The sequence below is a fragment of the Triticum dicoccoides genome, chromosome 1B, assembly GCF_002162155.2.
Source record: "Triticum dicoccoides isolate Atlit2015 ecotype Zavitan chromosome 1B, WEW_v2.0, whole genome shotgun sequence".
In the NCBI taxonomy this organism is placed as follows: domain Eukaryota; kingdom Viridiplantae; phylum Streptophyta; class Magnoliopsida; order Poales; family Poaceae; genus Triticum; species Triticum dicoccoides.
Genome location: NC_041381.1, coordinates 372,606,368 through 372,626,631, shown reverse-complemented (window position 1 = coordinate 372,626,631; position 20,264 = coordinate 372,606,368).

Sequence of the window (20,264 nt, the reverse complement as noted above, 5' to 3'; positions counted from 1 at the left end):
TATTGCTGTTTTTTTTGCCTTTTTCAGTATTTTGAAGAAAAGGAATATCAAACGGAGTCCAAACGGAATGAAACCTTCAGGAGCGTGATTTTTGGAACGAACGTGATCTAGAGGGCTTGAAGTGCAAGTCAAGAAGCAGCCGAGGCGGCCACGAGATAGGAGGGCGCCCCCCCCCCCCCCTGTAGGGTGCGCCCCTGTCTCGTGGGCCCCTCGGGCGGCCACCGACGTACTTCTTCCTCCTATATATACCTACGTACCCCAAAAACATCCGAGAGGCACACGAAACACAATCTCCACCACCGTAACCTTCTGTATCTGTGAGATCCCATCTTGGAGCCTTCGTCGGCACTCTGCCGGAGGGGGAATCGACCACGGAGGGCTTCTACATCAACATCCTTGCCCCTTCGATGAGTTGTGAGTAGTTTACTACTGACCTATGGGTCCATGGTTATTATCTAGATGGCTTCTTCTCTCTTTTTGGATCTCAATACAATGTTCTCCCCCTCTCTTGTGGAGATCTATTCGATGTAATCTCTTTTTGCGGTGTGTTTGTCGTATCCGATGAATTGTGGGTTTATGATCAAGTTTATCTATGAATAATATTTGAATCTTCTCTGAATTCTTTTATGTATGGTTGAGTTATCTTTGCAAGTCTCTTCAAATTATCAGTTTGGTTTGGCCTACTAGATTGATCTTTCTTGCCATGGGAGAAGTGCTTAGCTTTGGGTTCAATCTTGCGGTGTCCTTACCCACTGACAGAAAGGATTGCAAGGCACGTATTGTATTGTTGCCATCGAGGATAACAAGATGGGGTTTATATCATATTGCTTGAGTTTATCCCTCTACATCATGTCATCTTGCTTAATGCGTTACTCTGTGCTTATGAACTTAATACTCTAGATGCAGGCAGGAGTCGATCGATGTGTGGAGTAATAGTAGTAGATGCAGGCAGGAGTCGGTCTACTTGTTATGGACATGATGCCTATATACATAATCATGCCTAGATAATCTCATAATTATTCGCTTTTCTATCAATTGCTCGACAGTAATTTGTTCACCCACCGTAATACTTATGCTATCTTGAGAGAAGCCTCTAGTGAAACCTATGGCCCCCGGGTCTATCTCCTATCATCTTTGCTTCCAATCTACTTTTATTTGCACCTTTACTTTTTGCATCTATATTATAATATACCAAAAATATATTTATCTTATCTTACTATCTTTATTAGATCTCACTTTTGCAAGTGGCCGTGAAGGGATTGACAACCCCTTTACCGCGTTGGTTGCGAGTTCTCAGTTTGTTTGTGTAGGTGCATGGGACTTTTGAGGAGCCTCCTACTGGATTGATACCTTGGTTCTCAAAAACTAAGGGAACTACTTACGCTACTATTGCTGCATCACCCTCTCCTCTTCGAGGAAAACCAACGCAAGCTCAAGACGTAGTAGGGGTATCCGGATAGCCGGACTATATACTTTGGTCGGACTGTTGGACTATGAAGATACAAGATCAAAGACTTCGTCCCGTGTCCGGATGGGACTCTCCTTTGCGTGGAAGGCAAGCTTGGCGATTCGGATATTAGATCTCCTTCTTTGTAACTGACTCTGTGTAACCCTAGCCTCCTCCGGTGTCTATATAAACCGGAGGGTTTTGTCCATAGGACAAGAACAATCAAAACCATAGGCTAGCTCCTAGGGTTTAGCCTCTATGATCTCGTGGTAGATCAACTCTTGTAATACTCATATCATCAAGATCAATCAAGCAGGAAGTAGGGTATTACCTCCATCGAGAGGGCCCGAACCTGGGTAAAACATCATGTCCCCTGCCTCTTGTTACCATTAGCCTTAGACGCACAGTTCAGGACCCCCTACCCGAGATCCGCCGATTTTGACACCGGCATTGGTGCTTTCATTGAGAGTGCCACTGTGTCGTCACGATAAGGCTTGATGGTTCGTCTTGTTGTCAAGGACAATGTCACCTCTGGGGGAGCCCTGGCTCTAGGCCAAACTCTCCGGCTGGGCGGCTTCGTCATGACCGCCCAATCGGCTGTCGCGCCGACAATGACTTCTCAGGTCATCAAAAAACAGCCTCCATGTTGATTCGGAACTTGCCGAATAGATGGACCCAATGGAGCTCTCCTCCCTTAATGAGCTCTTGGATCGCATTGCCGCTCTAGGCGTCAGTACGGACTATGACTGGATCAGGCTTAAACCCAACCAAAGGGAGATTTACTCTCCGCCGGTCACCCATGAGATAGCGGTAGTGGAAGAGCATCGTATGAATTCTACCTCTATTTTGAGGACGAACTATGTTTGGATTTCCAAGCTCTCTGAGCCGGATACCCACCCGCGGGAGGACATGACCCAAACCCCGAATTTAGAATCGGGCGGCGGGCCGAAAAAATTGGGCAACATCCCAGAGCCTGAGCCGCCAACCTCGGAAGCTTCTCTGCCCTTGGGTCTTAGATTGGGTCAGGATTCGGACTTAAATCCGCCCACCCACCCAGATTTATTCAATCTTTCTCATATCAGACAAGAGCCCCAAGAGACAGTACATCATTACTAGGCCAGATTCCTTCTTGTGATAAACAAGGTCAAGGACTCTCGCGAGAAGGACGCAATCTCACTCTTTTGCAAAAATTGCACGAACAAAGGGATCCTCAACGCTATAAGTCGCCGTGACATAGTACACTTTGCTGACTTAGCAGCCATAGTACAGAAGTACTGCGTGATGGAAAGCGCCTGGAAAACCCAAACAAACTTCTGGGACAATACGGCTCTCAATAAACCCTTCGTCCAAACGAAAAGGGTAAACTCTCGCAAGTCACCCAATTCAATTAGCAAAAAACCAAGGCCCAGTGCAGGGCGGGGAACCGTATTGAAGGAATAGCTCAATGGGCCATGCAAAATTCATAGCACACCGGATACCATACCAACACATAGCCTTAGAGCATGTTGGATACTCTGGGAATAACAATGTGAAGAGCGGCAAGGATCTCCTCATCAACCATACTGCAGAACAACATACCACCAGGAATAACAATGCGGTACTAACCGTCTTCGAGACTTTCGCCTCAAATAATAGGCGCAAGCAAGCTCTGCGTAGCCTCCCCGAAGTTTGCCATGTGGCAACAATAAATCCGTGGAACGACACGGCCATAACTTTCAATTCCAGTGACAAACCTCAATTCCGAACAGTCCGAGCACCGGCCGCCTTGGTCCTTAGTCCAATCATGGACGGCTTCCAGCTCACTAAAGTGCTCATGGACGGCAGAAGCGGATTAAACCTCATCTACGAGGAAACCCTCAACAAGATGGAAATTGATAAGAGCCGCATCGAGTGAAGCAGCACGACCTTCAGGGGAATCATCCCTAGTCGGGAGGCATGGTGTGCGGGAAAAATAACACTGGATGTGGTATTCGACATGCCGGAGAATTATAGGTCCAAAGAAATCACGTTCCAAGTGGCCTCGTTCAGCAGTGGATACCACACCCTCTTAGGGTGGGACGCATTCACGAGCTTTCAAGCTATACCCCATTATGGGTACATGAAGCTCAAAATGCCCGGACCCAATGGAATCATCACTCTAGCTAGTGATCCGGACGTTGCACTCTGCGCTGAAAATAAAACTGGCGCACTAGCCCTGGAGGCATTATCCGAAGCCCAAGCGGCCGAAGAACTAATAGCGCTGCATGCCATAGTGGACAGAGACGACGTGATACTCGACAAGCAACCCAAGTCCACCTCTTTCAAGCCCGCAGACGAGATAGTCAAATTCCAGGTCCACCCAACGGACCCCACAAAGACAGCTGCCATTGGGACACCGTTGAACCCTAAAATGGACGCCGCACTGCGAGATTTCCTACGTGAGAATTGGGACATTTTCTCCTGGCATCCTTCAGACAGCCGGGCATCCCACGCAGGCTGGCTGAACACAGCCTCAATTATACTGAAAGGATACAAGTCAGTCAAGCAGGCTCTTAGGCGCTTCTTAAAGCTTAAGCGGCAAGCCATGGGAGAAGTGCTAGCCAAGCTACTCGATTCCGGATTCATCAGAGATATAAAACATCCGGATTGGCTAGCAAACCTGGTAATGGTACCAAAGAATGACAAATTCTGGCGCCTATGTGTCGATTTCAAAGACCTCAATAAGGCTTGCCCTAAGGATCCCTTCCCCCTCCCCCGCATTGACCAAATCATTGATGCCACCGCAGGACACGAGTCACTGTGTTTCCTCGACTCATACTCCAGATACCATCAGATAAAGATGGCAGAATCCGACCAAGCCGCAACGGCCTTCATAACACCATATGGCCCCTTCTGTTTCAACACTATGCCTTTCGGGCTAAAAAACGCCGGCGACCACCTATCAACGCATGATTGAGACATGCCTGGAGAAGCAAAATCGACAAAACAGTGGAGGCATACGTGGACGACATAGTCATCAAAACAAGACACGTCAAAACTCTAATAGATGACTTGAGACTAACGTTCGACAACCTCCGAACATACGACATCAAGCTCAACCCAGAAAAATGTGTCTTCAGCGTACCCTCCTGGAAGTTGCTCGGCTTCATTGTTTCCAATAGAGGAATCGAAGCAAATCCAGCAAAAATCCGAGCTCTGCCACAATTGGCTATCCCAATAGAGCTCAAGCAGATCCAGAAACTAACTGGATGTTTGACTGCCTTAAGCCGCTTTATCTCCCGATTAGGAGAAAAGGCACTACCTCTTTATCGCCTTCTTCGGCGCACCGAACACTTCGAGTGGACGGATGCGGCCACCGCCGGACTGGAAGAAATAAAGGCCCTATTGGCCAGCAGTCCAGTCCTGACCGCGCCAAATATTGGCGAACCAATGCTATTATACATAGCTGCAACACACCAGGTTGTAAGCGCGGTGCTCGTCGTCAAACGAGAAGCAGACGGACACAAGTTCCCGCTCCAAAATCCGGTATATTACGTGTCCACTGTCCTCACTCCATGCAAATCCCGATACCCACACTATCAAAAGATAGCATACGCGGTCTTCATGGCATCCCGGAAGCTACAACACTACTTTCAAGAGTGTTCGATTACGGTGGCCTCCGAAATACCACTCAATGACATAATAAATAACCGCGACACTACGGGCCGTATTGCCAAATGGGCTATCGAGCTCCTTCCGTTCGACATTACATACAAACCACGGCGAGCCATTAAGTCGCAAGTACTGGCTGACTTTGTCGCCGAATGGACAGAAGTCGAACTCCCTAAAGAGTACGGCGCCTACTCCAATTGGATCATGCACTTCGCCGGCTCTAAAATGCTGGCCAGACTGGGAGCGCGTGTTGTCCTGACATCCCCCATCGGAGACACGGTCCAATACGTACTCCAAATATTATAAACAGACTCCAACAATGCAGCCAAATATGAGGCTATGTTGCATGGTCTTCGTATGACAGTCTCTATGGGCATTCAAAACCTAGAAGTGCACGGGGACTCAAACCTCGCAATATCACAAAAAAATGGAGACTTTGATGCCAAGGATCCAAAAATGGCGGCCTACCATAATGCCGTCCTCAAAATGTCAGCTCTGTTCGAGGGGCTCGAATTCCACCATGTGGTCAGAGAAAACAATCCAGCGACGGATATCCTCGCCCGCATCAGCGCTAAACGTGACCCCGTCCCACCTAATATTTTCTTGGAAAGGTTGTTCAAGCCATTCGTGGTATGGGAAGGGGAGACCGACAATACCAGTCCAGCTCCGAACACAACCCCAAATTCCGAACCATCTGACGTAATCGGAGGCTCTGCCACCGAAATAACACCTTCAGCCCATGAAATCATGGATGTCATCGCCCCGTGGACCGAGCCCTTCTTGGCCTACCTAAATAGGCAAGAGCTCCCTGAGGACCAAAATGAGGCACATTGTATCGTACGGCGTTCCAAGGCCTACAAAGTCCATGAGGGAGAACTCTATAAGAAAAGTGCCACCGGAGTGCTCCAAAGATGCATCTCCGATGAGGAAGGGCGACAGCTCTTGGCCGAAATCCATGCCGAACTCGGCGGGCACCACGCTCCAGCTCGGGCACTTGTAAGCAAGGCCTTCCGTACAGGTTTCTACTGGCCGACAGCCCGAGCAGATGCACAGGACCTTGTCCAACATTGCGTCGGTTGCCAACTCTTCGCCAATCAGAGCCACATGCCCCCTACCGCTCTCCAAACAATCCCCATAACTTGGCCTTTTGCGGTCTAGGGGCTGGATATGGTCGGACCTCTTAAAGGGGGAAGCCATAAGAAAAAAAATACTTATTGGTCATGGTAGACAAGTTCACCAAATGGATAGAAGCCAAACCAGTTAAAACGGCCGAATCCGGACCAGTGATAGACTTCATATCAGGGATTGTACATCGTTACGGCGTCCCCCACAGCATCATCACTGACAATGGCTCAAATTTCACAGCCGATGAGGTGAAAACTTGGTGCGACAACATGGGCATTAAGCTCGATTACGCCTCTGTCTATCATCCCCAAACAAACGGTCAAGTCAAACGTGCAAATGGTCTCATAATGAGCGGCATCAAACCCAGACTAGTGCGATCCTTGAAGGAATCAGACAAGCACTGGGTCGAGGAGCTCGACTCCGTAATCTAGGGGCTGTGGACCACGCCGAATCGTACCACCGGATACACACCATTTTTTATGGTGTATGGCGCAGAAGCAGTGCTACCCTGCGACATAATCCATGACTCACCTCGTGTGCGCATGTATGAAGAGAAGGAAGCCGAGCTAGATCGGCAGGACAACTTAGATGCCTTGGAGGAGGAGCGTGACGTTGCAAAAGCCCGTTCCGCATTCTATCAACAGCAGGCTCGAAGGTATCAAAGCAGAGAAGTGCGGGCCAAAACATATAACATTGGCAAACTCGTTCTACGCCTACCGGAGAAGAAGAAGGACAAGCTCAAACCCAAGTGGGAGGGTCCCTTCATCATTGATAAAGTTCTCACCGAAGGAGCGTACCGTTTGCGCAATACATCTGATAACAGACTCGAGCCGAACCCATGGAACACGGCCAGACTCCGAAGATTCTACACCTAGTGCCGAACTCAGTGTTCGTCTCCTTACCTCCACTCTTTCAATTATGTTCTCCTTCTTCCTTTCTCGCCCTCTTTACCTTTTTTCACATAAAGCCTTAAATGTTGTATGGGTGCTTTGATATCTCCGGCTGCATTATGTGTGCTCACTATACCTAGGGGGCTTCCTATACGGAAGCTAAATATAATTACTCTTATGGCTTCCTGCCCACCACATATGCGTCTTTTTTCCATATGTGTCTTCTCTTCACCATTATATGCATCGATATGACTTAAGTTTTGGCAATGCTGGGTTGCCTGGCTCTTGTGTTTATGCCCTACGTTTCCGTTAATTTGGCTAGGGCATAAGGGGAGCACCTCCGCAATTGTTACTGTCGGTTCAGCCGGATGTGTACCTCAGACTGGGTGAAGCCGAAAGCTAGCGTTCTTAAGGGAATTTCAGTGAACAAAAGATGTTTTTCATTTATTACAACGTGAATCCCCAGATGTTTTGTTTCCTACGCTTATGTTCGCAGTTCGGACATGCACATCGATGCATGCGTACCCAGGGAAAGGAACCCCTAATGGAACTATTCTCTCTGGAAGATGTTTCTTATGATCCATGTAATATAACACAACTAGTTGGGTACTTGTCTATTCAAGCACTTATGACCCCTACGCCTGGTTTCCACGCATACCCCGATTTTACATAACTGAGCGGGTATTCAGATACACTTCGGACTGTCGGGTCCGGGGGATGAAGCGAAAAGGTCCGCCATGACAAATGATTTTCAATCCGGCTAGGGACTACATAGGTCCATTGAATCACATAGTCACATGGACTGGCTATATTCTTCCTCTATACCATCCAACAGGTTGTCTAGCCTACAATCCTGTTGGGAATACTTTGCGGCTAATGCTACTTGGTCATATACAAGGCTTACGGGAATCTCTTGCCCATCCGACCCCACCGGTCCGACTTCGGCCATATGGTTTGGGTCAGCCTTGGCGTATCGTGTCTTCACCATGGCCCAGGCTTCCCTTGCACCTTGTCGGCAAGCTGATATCTTCCATAATCGGAAGCGCCGCCATGCTCCTTTGAGCATCTCCACAAGCTCGCCCATGCCTCCTGGCAGGGAAGAGGACGGCCATAAGGCCTAGGCAATACCCTGCATCACCTGTCGAGCTCGTTCTGCAGTTGTGAAAGATCTTGCAGCAAAGCACCTGCGGATCCGGGTATCTCCTCTTCAGGATGGCCCGTCAGCATACCTATAGACATAACTCTGTTAATTTGCTTCCTCGCCGAAATGTTCTGTAGTTCATTTAAGCACTTACTATAAATGCCGCGTCGAAGCCTCATGTTGTCCTTTACGGAGTCAGCAAGCTGAGCCCGAACAACTGCCAATTCGACGCTCAGTCGGATATTGGCATCTTGGAGATTATTTTTCTCTTGAATAACCTGCGTTAGCACACGCTCGCCCGCCTTCAGCTGACTTCGCAGATATGGCTCATTATCTTTCACGATCTTCGGATTCTCTCCGGGATTGTCTGCGTAATCTTTTGTTAGATTTGTAAACCATGCCGAATAAATAACTGGTATATGTCCTTACAAATTCCTTTATCAAGGCAAGTATTACCAGAAGAGGCCTTTTGGGGCTCCTCTAGTCCGGCAACTACAGCCTTTAGTTGGGTCTTGCATTCCTCCAACTCTTGAGATAAATGGGTATTCTTCTCTACAAGAACCTACGCATACAATGATACTTAAATCAGTTGTGCCAACTGTTTCAAGTCTCAGGGGCTACTGCTACACATACTTATCAAATTTTCTTACCCGTATATCCTTCGCATACTGGTCCGTTGCTCTGGCAAGTCCATCTTGAGCGGCACGGATATATGTGTCTCCGGAGTTGAAGGCATTGAATGCCTCTTCGGAAAAAAAATACTATTGCAGAGTACGGCCCGTCTGCACCGGTGGTTCATGGCGCTCTCCACTTCGGAATTTGTAGTGGAAAGCCTGTCTACATCCTCTTTTGGAGGACGATTCGGCGTTGTCTCCATGTCAGCCTCCACCCGTGAGTCCGGTTCAGGAATCCGGCTGCTTGAGGCATGGCCGGCAGGGTCTCCAAATATAGTCTGGCGGCTACTCTTTCTGCCAGGGCATAATGAAAACTGTCACATTTCAGCAAAAATAATCACGGAGCAAGTTTAATTTGTACCTCTATGCCGACGTCTCAATCCTAACTGCCTTCCTCTTAAGCCTGCCCGGCCCAGGTGCCCTTTGCTGATGAGCCCCCGCGGGCTCAACACGGTGTCCCGACGGCCGTTTCTATAAAAATGCAACATGTGTGCGTAAGGTATGGTATAATTCGGAAGTTAGGGCTCCGGCTTTACTTACATTCGACACCGGGAGCAGCCCGAGATAATCGGCGAGGATGGCCACCAAGGCGCCGTCACAACTTGCTTGATAGAATGTCTCGTCGACAAGCTCCACGAATATATCCGGATCTTCTTCAAGTCCGGGGTCGAGAGCCCGGCCAGGATCCTCTGGCTGCGGAGATGGGTTGTTGAACTCCTTCACGGCCCTTTTCAATTCCTGCTTTAAAAATAGCAAGGTGAATGGTGGTGACAAAGGACACAAGAGTGAATAGAGTTGAGTAAAGAATGACAGCTTACCCAGCTTGGGGGTTGTACATGGAAAAACCATCCCGCGTGTCGGGGGTTGGATACGACATATGCCAAAGGATGGCTTATCATGGTGGGAGCGAGTAGAATGCCGCCGGTGCCTGGAAGCGGGATGAGGCGAAGACATCCACGTCGGCGGAACTTACCCAGCTTCAGGGCTCTCCTAGGAGATAACACCCCTACTGCTACTCTACGGGGTCTCCGCATGATCACTAAGGCAAAGTGACTACAATGGTGCTCTTGGAGCTGTTTCGGGAGGCAGGAGAGGGCAAGGCTAGCTCTCTCCTCCCTGTGTTATCTGGTCTGTCTCTATCTAGGTCCGAACCCTTTGCATGGGTGCCCCGAGGGGTTTATATAGGCCTACCCCCCGGGGGTACAATAGTAATCCGGCTGGGCGCGGGTCCCAGCCGTCTGTCTCTTAGGCCGCCGTCCTCCCCGCCGGCTTCTGGGGCCCGCCGACAGGCTTGATACTGTAGCGGCACTCCTGATGACGCAGGCTCGGTCATTGGGTCGTGGCAACAGTGCCGCCATCTATCGGGCGATCACTGTCGCCATTCCCCATCCTATCTGGTTAATGGCTCATGGGGCCCTGGGGAGGAGTCGACCGACTCCAGGGAGGCCGACTCCCACAGGTTCGTCTTTGGGGCGCTCAGGACGCCTTCGGCCCACCCACTGACAGGCGGCCCCGTCGCCTTCGGGTCGTACAGGCCGGCGTCGTGGGCACAGTGTGCTGCGCACTGTGGCTGAGGTTAGGGCAGGCATGGCAACAGTGTCGCGCCTCGCCGGAGATCTTCCAGCGATATGGCTCACTGTAGCCATGCCGGCCCTTCGTAAGCAGGGGGGAACGGCCACGCCGTGACCGTACCCCGCATCGTACTTCGAGATGAGGGAGGAGTCATGGGCCGACTCTCCATAGTCGGCCTCTCTGGAGGTCGCCAGCTCGGAGTCGGCTTATCTCGGAGTCGCCGTCTGGGACTCGGCTTGTCTTGGAGTCGCTCCTGGGACTCAGCTTGAGGGGCGCGGCCTGCCCCGATGTCTTGAAAGGTCCTGGGACTCGGGTTAGCCTACCCGTGGCCCATTACTCCGACAGTAGTCCCCGAAGCTGGTGAAGCCCTACGGACGCTGCATTGTGGGGCTTCAACAGTTTCAACCTTCCAGGAGCGGACTCTGGAACTCGGCTGCCGTCTTCCCTTGGGCCGACTGTCGAGAGTCGGATGTTTAGCGAAGAGCCGCAGCTCGAAAGTCGCGGCAGGAAACCAGGTGGCGTGCCTGATACGCTTCCCCGCAGCCATCAGGGCGGTCCTATCGCGTGGCGCCACGTGGAGAGGACAGTCTGCCTGCCCACGCGCACGACGGGACGGGCCGTCAGGCGGGGCCTTCCACTACCGTGCCTTGGCATACGAACGGATCCGTTGCGGCCGTGGACGGTTGGTTTTCCCACGTCGTTACTGCGCGCAGTAACTTCGTGGGGTAAATCGTGGGGTGGCGTGGGGCATCGTGCACAGTTAATCTCACGCCCGCCCCCTTGGCTTCTCAGCCCACAGGGCTATAAGTAGGCGGGGGGAGCGGAGTGGCACAGCACGCGCGCCCTTCTTCCCCGCTCCCCCGCCTCATCTTGCCTTCTCTCCCTCCTACCTCTGCCGTTGAGCAAGAGCACTCCACACCACGGCGATGAGCTCTTCCTCCGCCGCGGACCCCGCCGTGCGCTCCGGCGTGTGGGACGGCTCGGAGGTGGAAGAGGAACACATCGAGTTCCTCCGCTGGACACGCCGTCTCCCCAGCGCGGACCTCGTGTGTGCCCGTGCCGCGCCGGAGGGGGAGATCCGGCCGGCGCTGGAGGAGGGCGAGCGGGTCATCTTCCGCTCGCACCTCATGCGCGGCCTGGGGCTGCCGGCGAGCGGCTTCTTCCGCTCGTTCTTGGAGTTCCACAGCCTTCAACCGCACCACCTCACGCTGAATACGGTGGTGTTGCTCTCCGCCTTCGCCACTCTGTGCGAAGGTTTCCTCGGTGTTCTCCCCACCATCGAGCTGTGGGGAGAATTCTTCTCTTCAAAGCTCCGCACGCACGTTGCCGGCGTGCCGGCTCAGTGCGGCGCCTACATCGCGGTGCAGCGCTCGACGGCCGACAACCCCTTTCCTCCCATCACGCTGATCAAGTCGGTGAAGATGTGGCAGCGCTCATACTTCTACGTGAAGAACCTCGCCTCCGACGGCGATTGGGTCAACCTGCCGCCTTACAACGCCGCCCCCCTAACTTGGAGGCTCCCCGGCTGGTCTCACCGAGTCAAGACGCTGACTCCCGCCGGAGACGCCGCCGTAGCGCGACTCCGAGTCTTGACGCAGTCGGAGGGTCTCGTCGGGGCCAACTTGCTGGCTGCCTTCGTGGCGCGCCGAGTTCTCCCGCTCCAAGGCCGGCCTCACCTGATCTGTCAGATGAGCGTCCTCCGAGACCCAAGTTGGATGAGCACCAAGGAGATGCCTCGCAAGGAGGTGGCGAACTTGGTGAACCATATCGCGCACTGCGAGTTCGAGGAGGACTGGTAGTTCGGCAAGGAGCCGTACTCGCGCGACAACCCCCCGCCAGTGGTAAGTCGCGTCCCCCTATTGTTTTGTCTTCTTTGAGGCCGACTCCGGCTTCTGACTCTTGTCGGTTTCTTCTGAGCTAGAATCCCTTTATGCAGCCTGCAGCCAGCGCCACGAGACAGCCCCGCGAGTATGTTCCCGATCGTGCGGAGAGCGACGTCGACGACCCCGACTTGGGGGCGGCGGCAATGGAAGCCGACGCCGAAGGCGGGGGAGAAGGAGCAGAAGGCAACTTCAGTCCCTCGACCACCTTCGCCGACTGGCCTAATGACGACGCCGAAGGGGAGGTCGCCCCGCGCCACCAGCCGAAGGTCGGTTCCTCCGCCGGCCAAGGCGGTTTGAAGAGGCGTCACGCCGGGCCGAGTGCGCTCGCGGCAAGTTGAAGAAGATAAAGGGGGCGGCCGCCGCGACCAGACGGGAGGAGGCGGCCGCGAAGGCCAACCGCTTCCGAAAGGAAGTGAGAAGGCCGCCGCTAGTCTCTGCGTAAGTCTTTACGCTTTTTTATTTTCCTTCGTTGAATCTTGTCCGAGTCTTCTTTTATACTCCCTCCATTCTTCTTCAGGGCCCCTCTTTCCCTTGAGAGAGTCGCCGTCCCCTCCGTCATGGGGTCGGCAGAGACGTCCGCCAATACTCGGCGGGCCGACCCTGCCGCCGACCTTCGGGAGGCGACAGAGCGAAATGCGCGGGAGAAGCGTGAGGAGGAGGAGGCCGAATGTCTAGAGAAGGCGGAGGCCGACAGGGCGGCCGCCTCCGCCCAGAAGAAGCTGGAGGATGCCGAAGCCGCCCTTGCAGCGAGACGGCGTGCCGAGGAGGCCGCGCGTCATCGATCGGCGATGCTCGTCCCCCCACTGTCGTCTGCACCGCCGCCTCCGGAGTTCATGGGGCAGACCGGAGAGGCCGGCACCGAGAACCCCGTCGTGGAGAAGGAGAGCGGCGAGGCTTCTATGTCGGACACTCTCGTGCCGCCACCGCCGCCTCCACCGCCGTCTGGGAGACCGCACGGCAAACAGCCGGTGGGTCCGTCGGAGCCACCGGTCACGGACGAGGCCGAGGCGCGGCTGCTTCTCCAAGTCGCCTCGCCGGTGCGCCGCCGTCTTGAGAGGGCGACCTCGGCGCCACGACCTTGGGAGACCGGCGCTGCCAGCTCGGCAACCCTAGACGCCGAGGCCACAAGTGCCGCGCCCACCGGGTAGTTGCGCGGAGGCGGCACCGGGCCGCTAAATCAATCGCTTCTGGAAGTCCAGGCGAAGCTGCGGGCCGAAGGCGATGCCCTTCAAGCCTGCACCAGAGCGCATCTGGCCGCACGAGCGGCCGTCCGAGTAAGTTTCTTTTCCTTTTTGATTCTTGTTTTTCTCTATGGGGGCGCGCCAGCGCACCCACTGGGTGTAGTCCCCGAGTTCCGGGCCGGCTGCTGAGCAGGCGGTTTGGAACTCCCTCTGGCGAGTTCCAAATACTAACTTTGTCTTCAATGACTTATTGCAGGAGTATCACAACCTCCGCGCCACTGCCTTCAACCGCAATGTTGAGGAGTTGAGCAAGCAGGCTGCCGACTTGTCAGAAAGCCGGAGTAAGTTCTTCTTCTTCGCGGGGGCGCGCTGGCGCACCCGCGGGCTGTAGTCCCCGAGATTCGGGCCGACTGCTGAGCAGTCGGGCCGGATCTTCCCGGCGATCTTCTTTGCTGACGACTTATTTGTCTCTTCTTTCGTTCTTTAGGAGCCAACGCCGCTCTTCAGGAGCAGCTGGGCGAAGCCAATACCGCCCGGCGTGCCAAGGAGGAGGAGTGTGGCAAGCTTGCCGCGGAGCGCGACCTGCTGGCGGCGCAGCTGGCCGAGCAGAAGGAGCTGCTCAAGAAGGCGCAGGACAAGGCCGAGAAGAAGGAGGCCGCTCTCCTGGCCGAGTTCGAGAGCGAGCGCTCCTCCTGGACTGACAGGGAGGTGATGCTGACCTCCGGCTTCCACGAGATCGAGGATATCGTTGATGGTAAGTTTCTTTCATTTCTTCGGGCTTCCGACTATGTGACATAGTCAGGCCGACTTCTGATTTTTCGACTTGCTTCTTTTTGGTCTTGGCAGACTTCTACCCTGCTCACTCGCAGGCAGTCCCTCTGGCCATCAAGGCTGATCGTGAGGCGCGGAGGGCAAACGATGAGGAGATCGCCGCAAATGCCCCCCGAACCATCGATGAGCAGCTTCTGAGCATTGAAGCCCGTCTTCGTCCGGCTCACCGGCTGATGCGCCAGCTTCAGCGTGCCGGCGCCCAGGCGGTTGCCGCCCTGTGGCCAGGCACACCGGCTCTGCGCACCGCCAGCCGAACTGCCGACTGGCTGGAGGTCGCTGCCGGCCGTCTTGAGGCCTGGAAGGGCTCCTCGGCCCGGGCCGGAGCGTGCCGGGCCTTGGAGTTCGTCAAGGCGTGGTATCCAGGGCTGGACCTGGACCGTCTGGCCGCGTTCCGGTCAGAAGCCCAGGCTGAGCTGGAGGCCATGGAGGGCGCCCTTATCGAGCGTGCGGCGGCCATCGCCGAGTACACGGACACCAGTGTCTTCATCCCCGAGCAGGCTGAAGGCGGCGAGGAAGTGCCGCGAGAGTGGTTCGGGATGAACCCGGAGTATGGCGAGGACTCGGCGGAGGTGATCGACTCCAGCACCAAGGAGGAGGACGAGGCGGAGGACGAAGGCGAGGCGGAGGTGCCAGAAGACGGAGCAGGCGGCCAGCCTCATCCCGACCGCACCTCCAGCAACGAGCTGCGTCGAGAGAAGGCGACTGCCGCCGGAGGCGATCAAACCGAGACCGCCCAGCCGACTGCCCCGGCGCCTGACACCGCCATCTCCTTCGATCCTCCGATCCCAGATGCCGCCTCCTAGGCTGCCTTTTTCGCCTCTGTTTGTCTGTCTTAGTAATCTTTTGAAAACTTTGTTAGATTCGAACAATTCCACCCGCGGGGTGTATCTTGAACTTCTATTCGAAGATTCGGCCAAGGGCCTATGTAAATATTTATCCGATTTCCGTCTTTCCTTGCTTACTGCTCTTTAGGCTTTTCCCTTTGCCGCCTTCCTTTAGTCGCTGCCTTGCCAGTCGGACAGCCGCTCTGCGGACTATTGCTGGGTCAAGTGCTTGGCTACTTCGGGAAGGCAAGTACTTGGCCGTTTAGAGTTCCTTTAGCAAGTCGGATAGAAAGCGACAGGCCGACTACCCAAGAGTCGGCCGTCCTTGATAGAGGCTAATAAAGACGGCGAGTCGGCTACTCATGAGTCGGCTTTCTGCTTCAGAAATGCTGGAGGCCGTCTTACGCTATGTTCGTGCTTTAGGTCCTTAGCCATTTTTCGTGTGGGCGCCCGTTCTTCCTCACTCCTGCCCGCCTCACAGTCGCTCTGCGAGCTGCGGCTTTGCCAGGAGGCGGATTGGGCACTGCGCACTACTTGTCTGACTGCGGGAAGCTCCTCATAGCGCAAGGCAGCGAGTCCCTCGGCCGACTAGTCTGGCCCGGTGCCAAGCGGCTTGTAATGAAAGTAATGTACTCGGAGGCATAATTCTTATCATACAGATAACAAAAAAGGGCAGTCCCCGAGCTCGTCTCGGGGGGCCCAAAGTCTTAGTACTTTAATACAAAGGGGTAGTGTGATACATACTGCATCAACTGTAAAATCTTCGAAGAAGATTTGCATTCCACGGGGCTTCTGAGCGTCGATCAGATAGTAGGCGTCGTTCCCTAGCACCTTGCTGATGATAAAGGGGCCTTCCCAGGGTGCCGACAGCTTGTGCTGGCCGGCTGTTCGCTGGATCAGCCGGAGCACAAGGTCGCCTTCTTGGAAAGATCTTGGCCTGACCTTCCTGTTGTAGTATCGATGCAGACTCTGCTGGTAGATGCTGGACCGGCTGAGTGCCAACAGCCGGCCCTCTTCCAGCAGATCGACGTTGTCTTGACGTGCTTCTTCTGCTTCTTCCTCGGTGTACATGGTGACTCGCGGGGAGTCGAACTCTATGTCCGTTGGGATGACGGCTTCGGCACCATAGACGAGGAAGAAGGGTGTGAAGCCGGTTGACTTGTTTGGAGTCGTGCGCAGACTCCAGAGGACGGCTGGCAGCTCCTCAAGCCAACAGCCGGCAGATCGCTCCAGCGGTACGACAAGTCGAGGCTTGATGCCGGATAAGATGAGGCCGTTCACTCGCTCCACCTGGCCGTTTGACTGTGGATGGGCAACGGACGCTAAATCCAGTCGGATGCCCTGTGTCGCGCAGAAATGGGCCAAGGCGCCTTTGGCAAAATTCGTGCCATTGTCGGTGATGATGCTGTGTGGGATGCCGTACCGAGTTGTGATGTCAGCGATGAAGGTCACTGAAGTCGGACCATTCAACTTCTTGATGGGTTTCACCTCCACCCAGTTGGTGAACTTGTCCACTGTGACAAGTAGGTGAGTCAAGCCACCTCGTGCCGTCTTGAATGGTCCCACCATGTCCAGGCCCCAGACTGTAAAGGGCCAGGCGATGGGGATAGTCTTGAGTGCGGAAGCTGGCTGAAGTGGCTTGGAACGGAAAATCTGGCACCCCTTGCACTTTTGGACTAACTCTTTCGCCTCTTCCAGGGCGGTTGGCCAGAAGAAACCGTGCCGGAAGGCTTTGGCGACAAGTGCCCTAGAGGTCGCATGGTGACCGCACTCGCCTTCATGGATGTCTCTGAGGATTGCTTGGCCTTGTTTTGCCTCGACACAACGTTGGAAGACGCCGGTAACGCTGCGTCTGACCAACTCTCTGTTGACTATGGTGTAGGCTGCTGCTCGGCATTGCACTTGCCGAGCCAAGATTTCATCAGTTGGCAGCTCTCTGTTTACTAAGAACCTGAGGATGGGCTGGGCCCATGAAGGTGCTGCTATTTCTTCAACTGCCACTAGTGCGACTTGGACAAGGGCGGCCAGGCTGGGAGGCGGCGGGTTGGAGTCCGCAGCCGCTTGCTGATTTGACAAAGTCCCGGGGCCGACTGGAGCAGTCCCCGGGCCGAGCTCTGGAGTCTTCGATCTTGCCACTGCAGTCCCCGGGCCGGCTTCGACTGTGTGTTTCTTGGAGTCGGATCCGTCTTCCTCAGGCGGAGCCGGCACAAAGATTGAATCTGATTCTGGTGACGGCTTGATAGAAGGCTTGAGGAGGCGCCGGAGGGCGACACCAGATGGTATTGCCTGGCGGGTGGAGCTGATTCCTGCCAAGGCGTCTGCTTGGTCGTTGTCGTTCCTTGGCACGTGGAGGAACTCGCACCCCTCGAAGTATCCGCTGAGTTGTTGGACGAGGAAACGGTAGCTTGCCATATTTGCATCCTTGGCGTCCCAATCGCCAGATGATTGCTGGACCACCAAGTCAGAGTCGCCATAACACACGATCCGGCGAATGCCGAGTTTTTGGCAAGCCGGAGCCCGTGGATGAGCGCCTCGTACTCGGCCACGTTGTTGGAGGCGGCAAAGTGGATCTGCAGCGCATATCTTAGCTTGTCGCCCTTGGGGGAAGTGAGGACGACACCGGCTCCCAAGCCGGTGCGCATCTTGGAGCCGTCGAAGTGCATCCGCCAATGGGTGGAGTCGGGCGCTGGTGGCAGATACTGGGTCTCGGCCCAGTCGACGAGGAAGTCGGCCAGTGCTTGTGACTTGATGGCGGTGCGGGCTCATAGTAGATGGTGTAGGGGGCCAGGTCGATGGCCCATTTGGCCACTCAGCCAGAAGCATCTCGGCTTCCGATGATCTCGGCCAGTGGAGCTGTGCAGACCACAGTGATTGGATGCTCCTGGAAGTAAGGCTTCAATTTCTTGGCGGCAAAATGCACGCCGTAGCACATCTTCTGGTAATGGGGGTAGTTCTGCTTGGAGGCCGACAGTACCTCGCTCAAGTAATATACCGGTCTCTGGACAGGTAGCGCCTTGCCTTCCTCCTTGCGCTCGACTACAATGACTGTGCTGACTACTCGGCTGGTGGCGGCAATGTATAGGAGCATGGGCTCTTTGGGAGTCGGAGCCGCCAGCACAGGGGGAGTAGTCAACATCTTCTTTAGTTGGAGAAAAGTCTCGTCCGCCTTGGGAGTCGACTCAAAGAAGGTCGTCTTCTTCATGAGCTGATACAAGGGAGAGCCTTCTCGCCCAGCCGACTGATGAATCGGCTGATGGATGCCAAACAGCCGGTGAACTTCTGCACATCTAACAGTCGTCTGGGTGCTTCCATCCTCTCAATGGCCTTGATCTTCACAGGATTGCACTCTATGCCGCGTTCGGAGACCAGGAAACCGAGGAGCTGGCCGGCTGGTACTCCAAAAACGCACTTCTCTGGGTTGAGCTTGATCTGGAATCAGCGCAGATTCTCAAAGGTTTCCTTGAGGTCCTCCAGCAAGGTTCCACGCTTCTCCGTCTTCACCACTACATCATCCACATATACGTGGTCATTTCTGTCGAGTTGCTTCAGGAGGCACTTCTGCATGCAACGCTGGAAGGTGGCGCCGGCGTTTCTTAAGCCGAACGTCATGGTCAAGTAGCAGAAGGCTCCAAACGGCATGATGAAGGCGGTCTTCAGTCTGTCAGCCGGGTTCAGCTTGATCTGGTGATATCCTGAATATGCGTCTAGGAAACTCAACAGCTCGCATCCGACTGTGGAGTCTATCACCTGATCGATTCTCGGCAGAGCAAATGGGTCCTTGGGGCAAGCTTTGTTGAGGCTCGTGTAATCAATGCACATCCGCCACTGCTTGTTCTTCTTCAGCACCAGTACTGGGTTTGCCAGCCACTCTGGAAAAAACACTTCCATGATGAAGCCGGCTGCCAGGAGCCGGGCTATTTCTTCTCCAACAACTCTTCTTTTTTCTTCTGACAGGCGGCGCAAGGGCTGCCTGACGGGCCTCATATCAGATCGGACGTGTAATTTGTGCTCGGCGAATTCCGTCGGGACACCAGGCATGTCCTTGGGGGACCATGCAAAGATGTTGCGATTCTCATGGAGGAAATCGACGAGCTCGCCTTCCTATTTGCCGTCAAGGCCTGTGCCCATGACAACGTACCTCTCCGGGTGCTCCGGGTCCAACGGTATCTTCTTTGTTTCTTTAGCTGGCTTGAATGATCCTTCTGCTTCCGACTCCTTGGGGTCGGGCGATAACTCGGGCTGCTTGCCGGCCATCACCACGACCCGATCAAGAAGCCGTTTCTCAGCCGCGATCACCAAGGACTCGGCCAGCCGACTGCTTTCGGCCGCGCAAGTGGACGACTTCCTGTAGTCGCCGGACACGGTTAGGATTCCCTTGGAACTCGGCATCTTCATATTGAGGTAGGCGTAGTGGGGGACCGCCATGAACTTGGCCAAGGCGGGTCGGCCAAGCAATGCATGATATGGGCTTTCAAGGTCCACCACCTCAAACCAAATTGGCTCTCGGCAGAAATGATCCTTGTCTCCGAAGAGGACATCTATCAGGATCTTGCCGACTGGCAAGCAGGAAAGGCCAGGGACGATTCCGTGGAACACAGTCCGGCTGCTCTGAAGTTGTCTTCTCTTGATTCCTAATTTCTCCATTGTATCCTTGTACAGGATGTTGATACTGCTGCCTCCGTCTATCAGTACTCGCGAGAAGCGAGCGGCCCGCCTATCTGTGGTGAGTGTGGCGCCTAAGACCAAGGCGTAGGAGCCTGGACTCGGCATCACCTCTGGGTGATTAGCTCTGCTCCAACTGATAGGCTTTTCGGACCAATGCATGAACTCTGGAGTACTTGATGCAACCGCATTCACTTCTTGCTGCTGTTGGTGCCTGCTGCGTCGGTCATCCGCTACACTGGTGAACACCACATAGGCTTCGTGCTCATCCGGGAACTTGTCTTGTATCGCGCCGACTGGCCTGACAGCCGGCTGCTGGGGCGGCAGTGGAGGAGGCGGCCCAGCAGGAGGGGGAGGGAGCAGGCCGTCCCCCTTGGCGATTCTGGTCAGCCAGTGGCATTTCC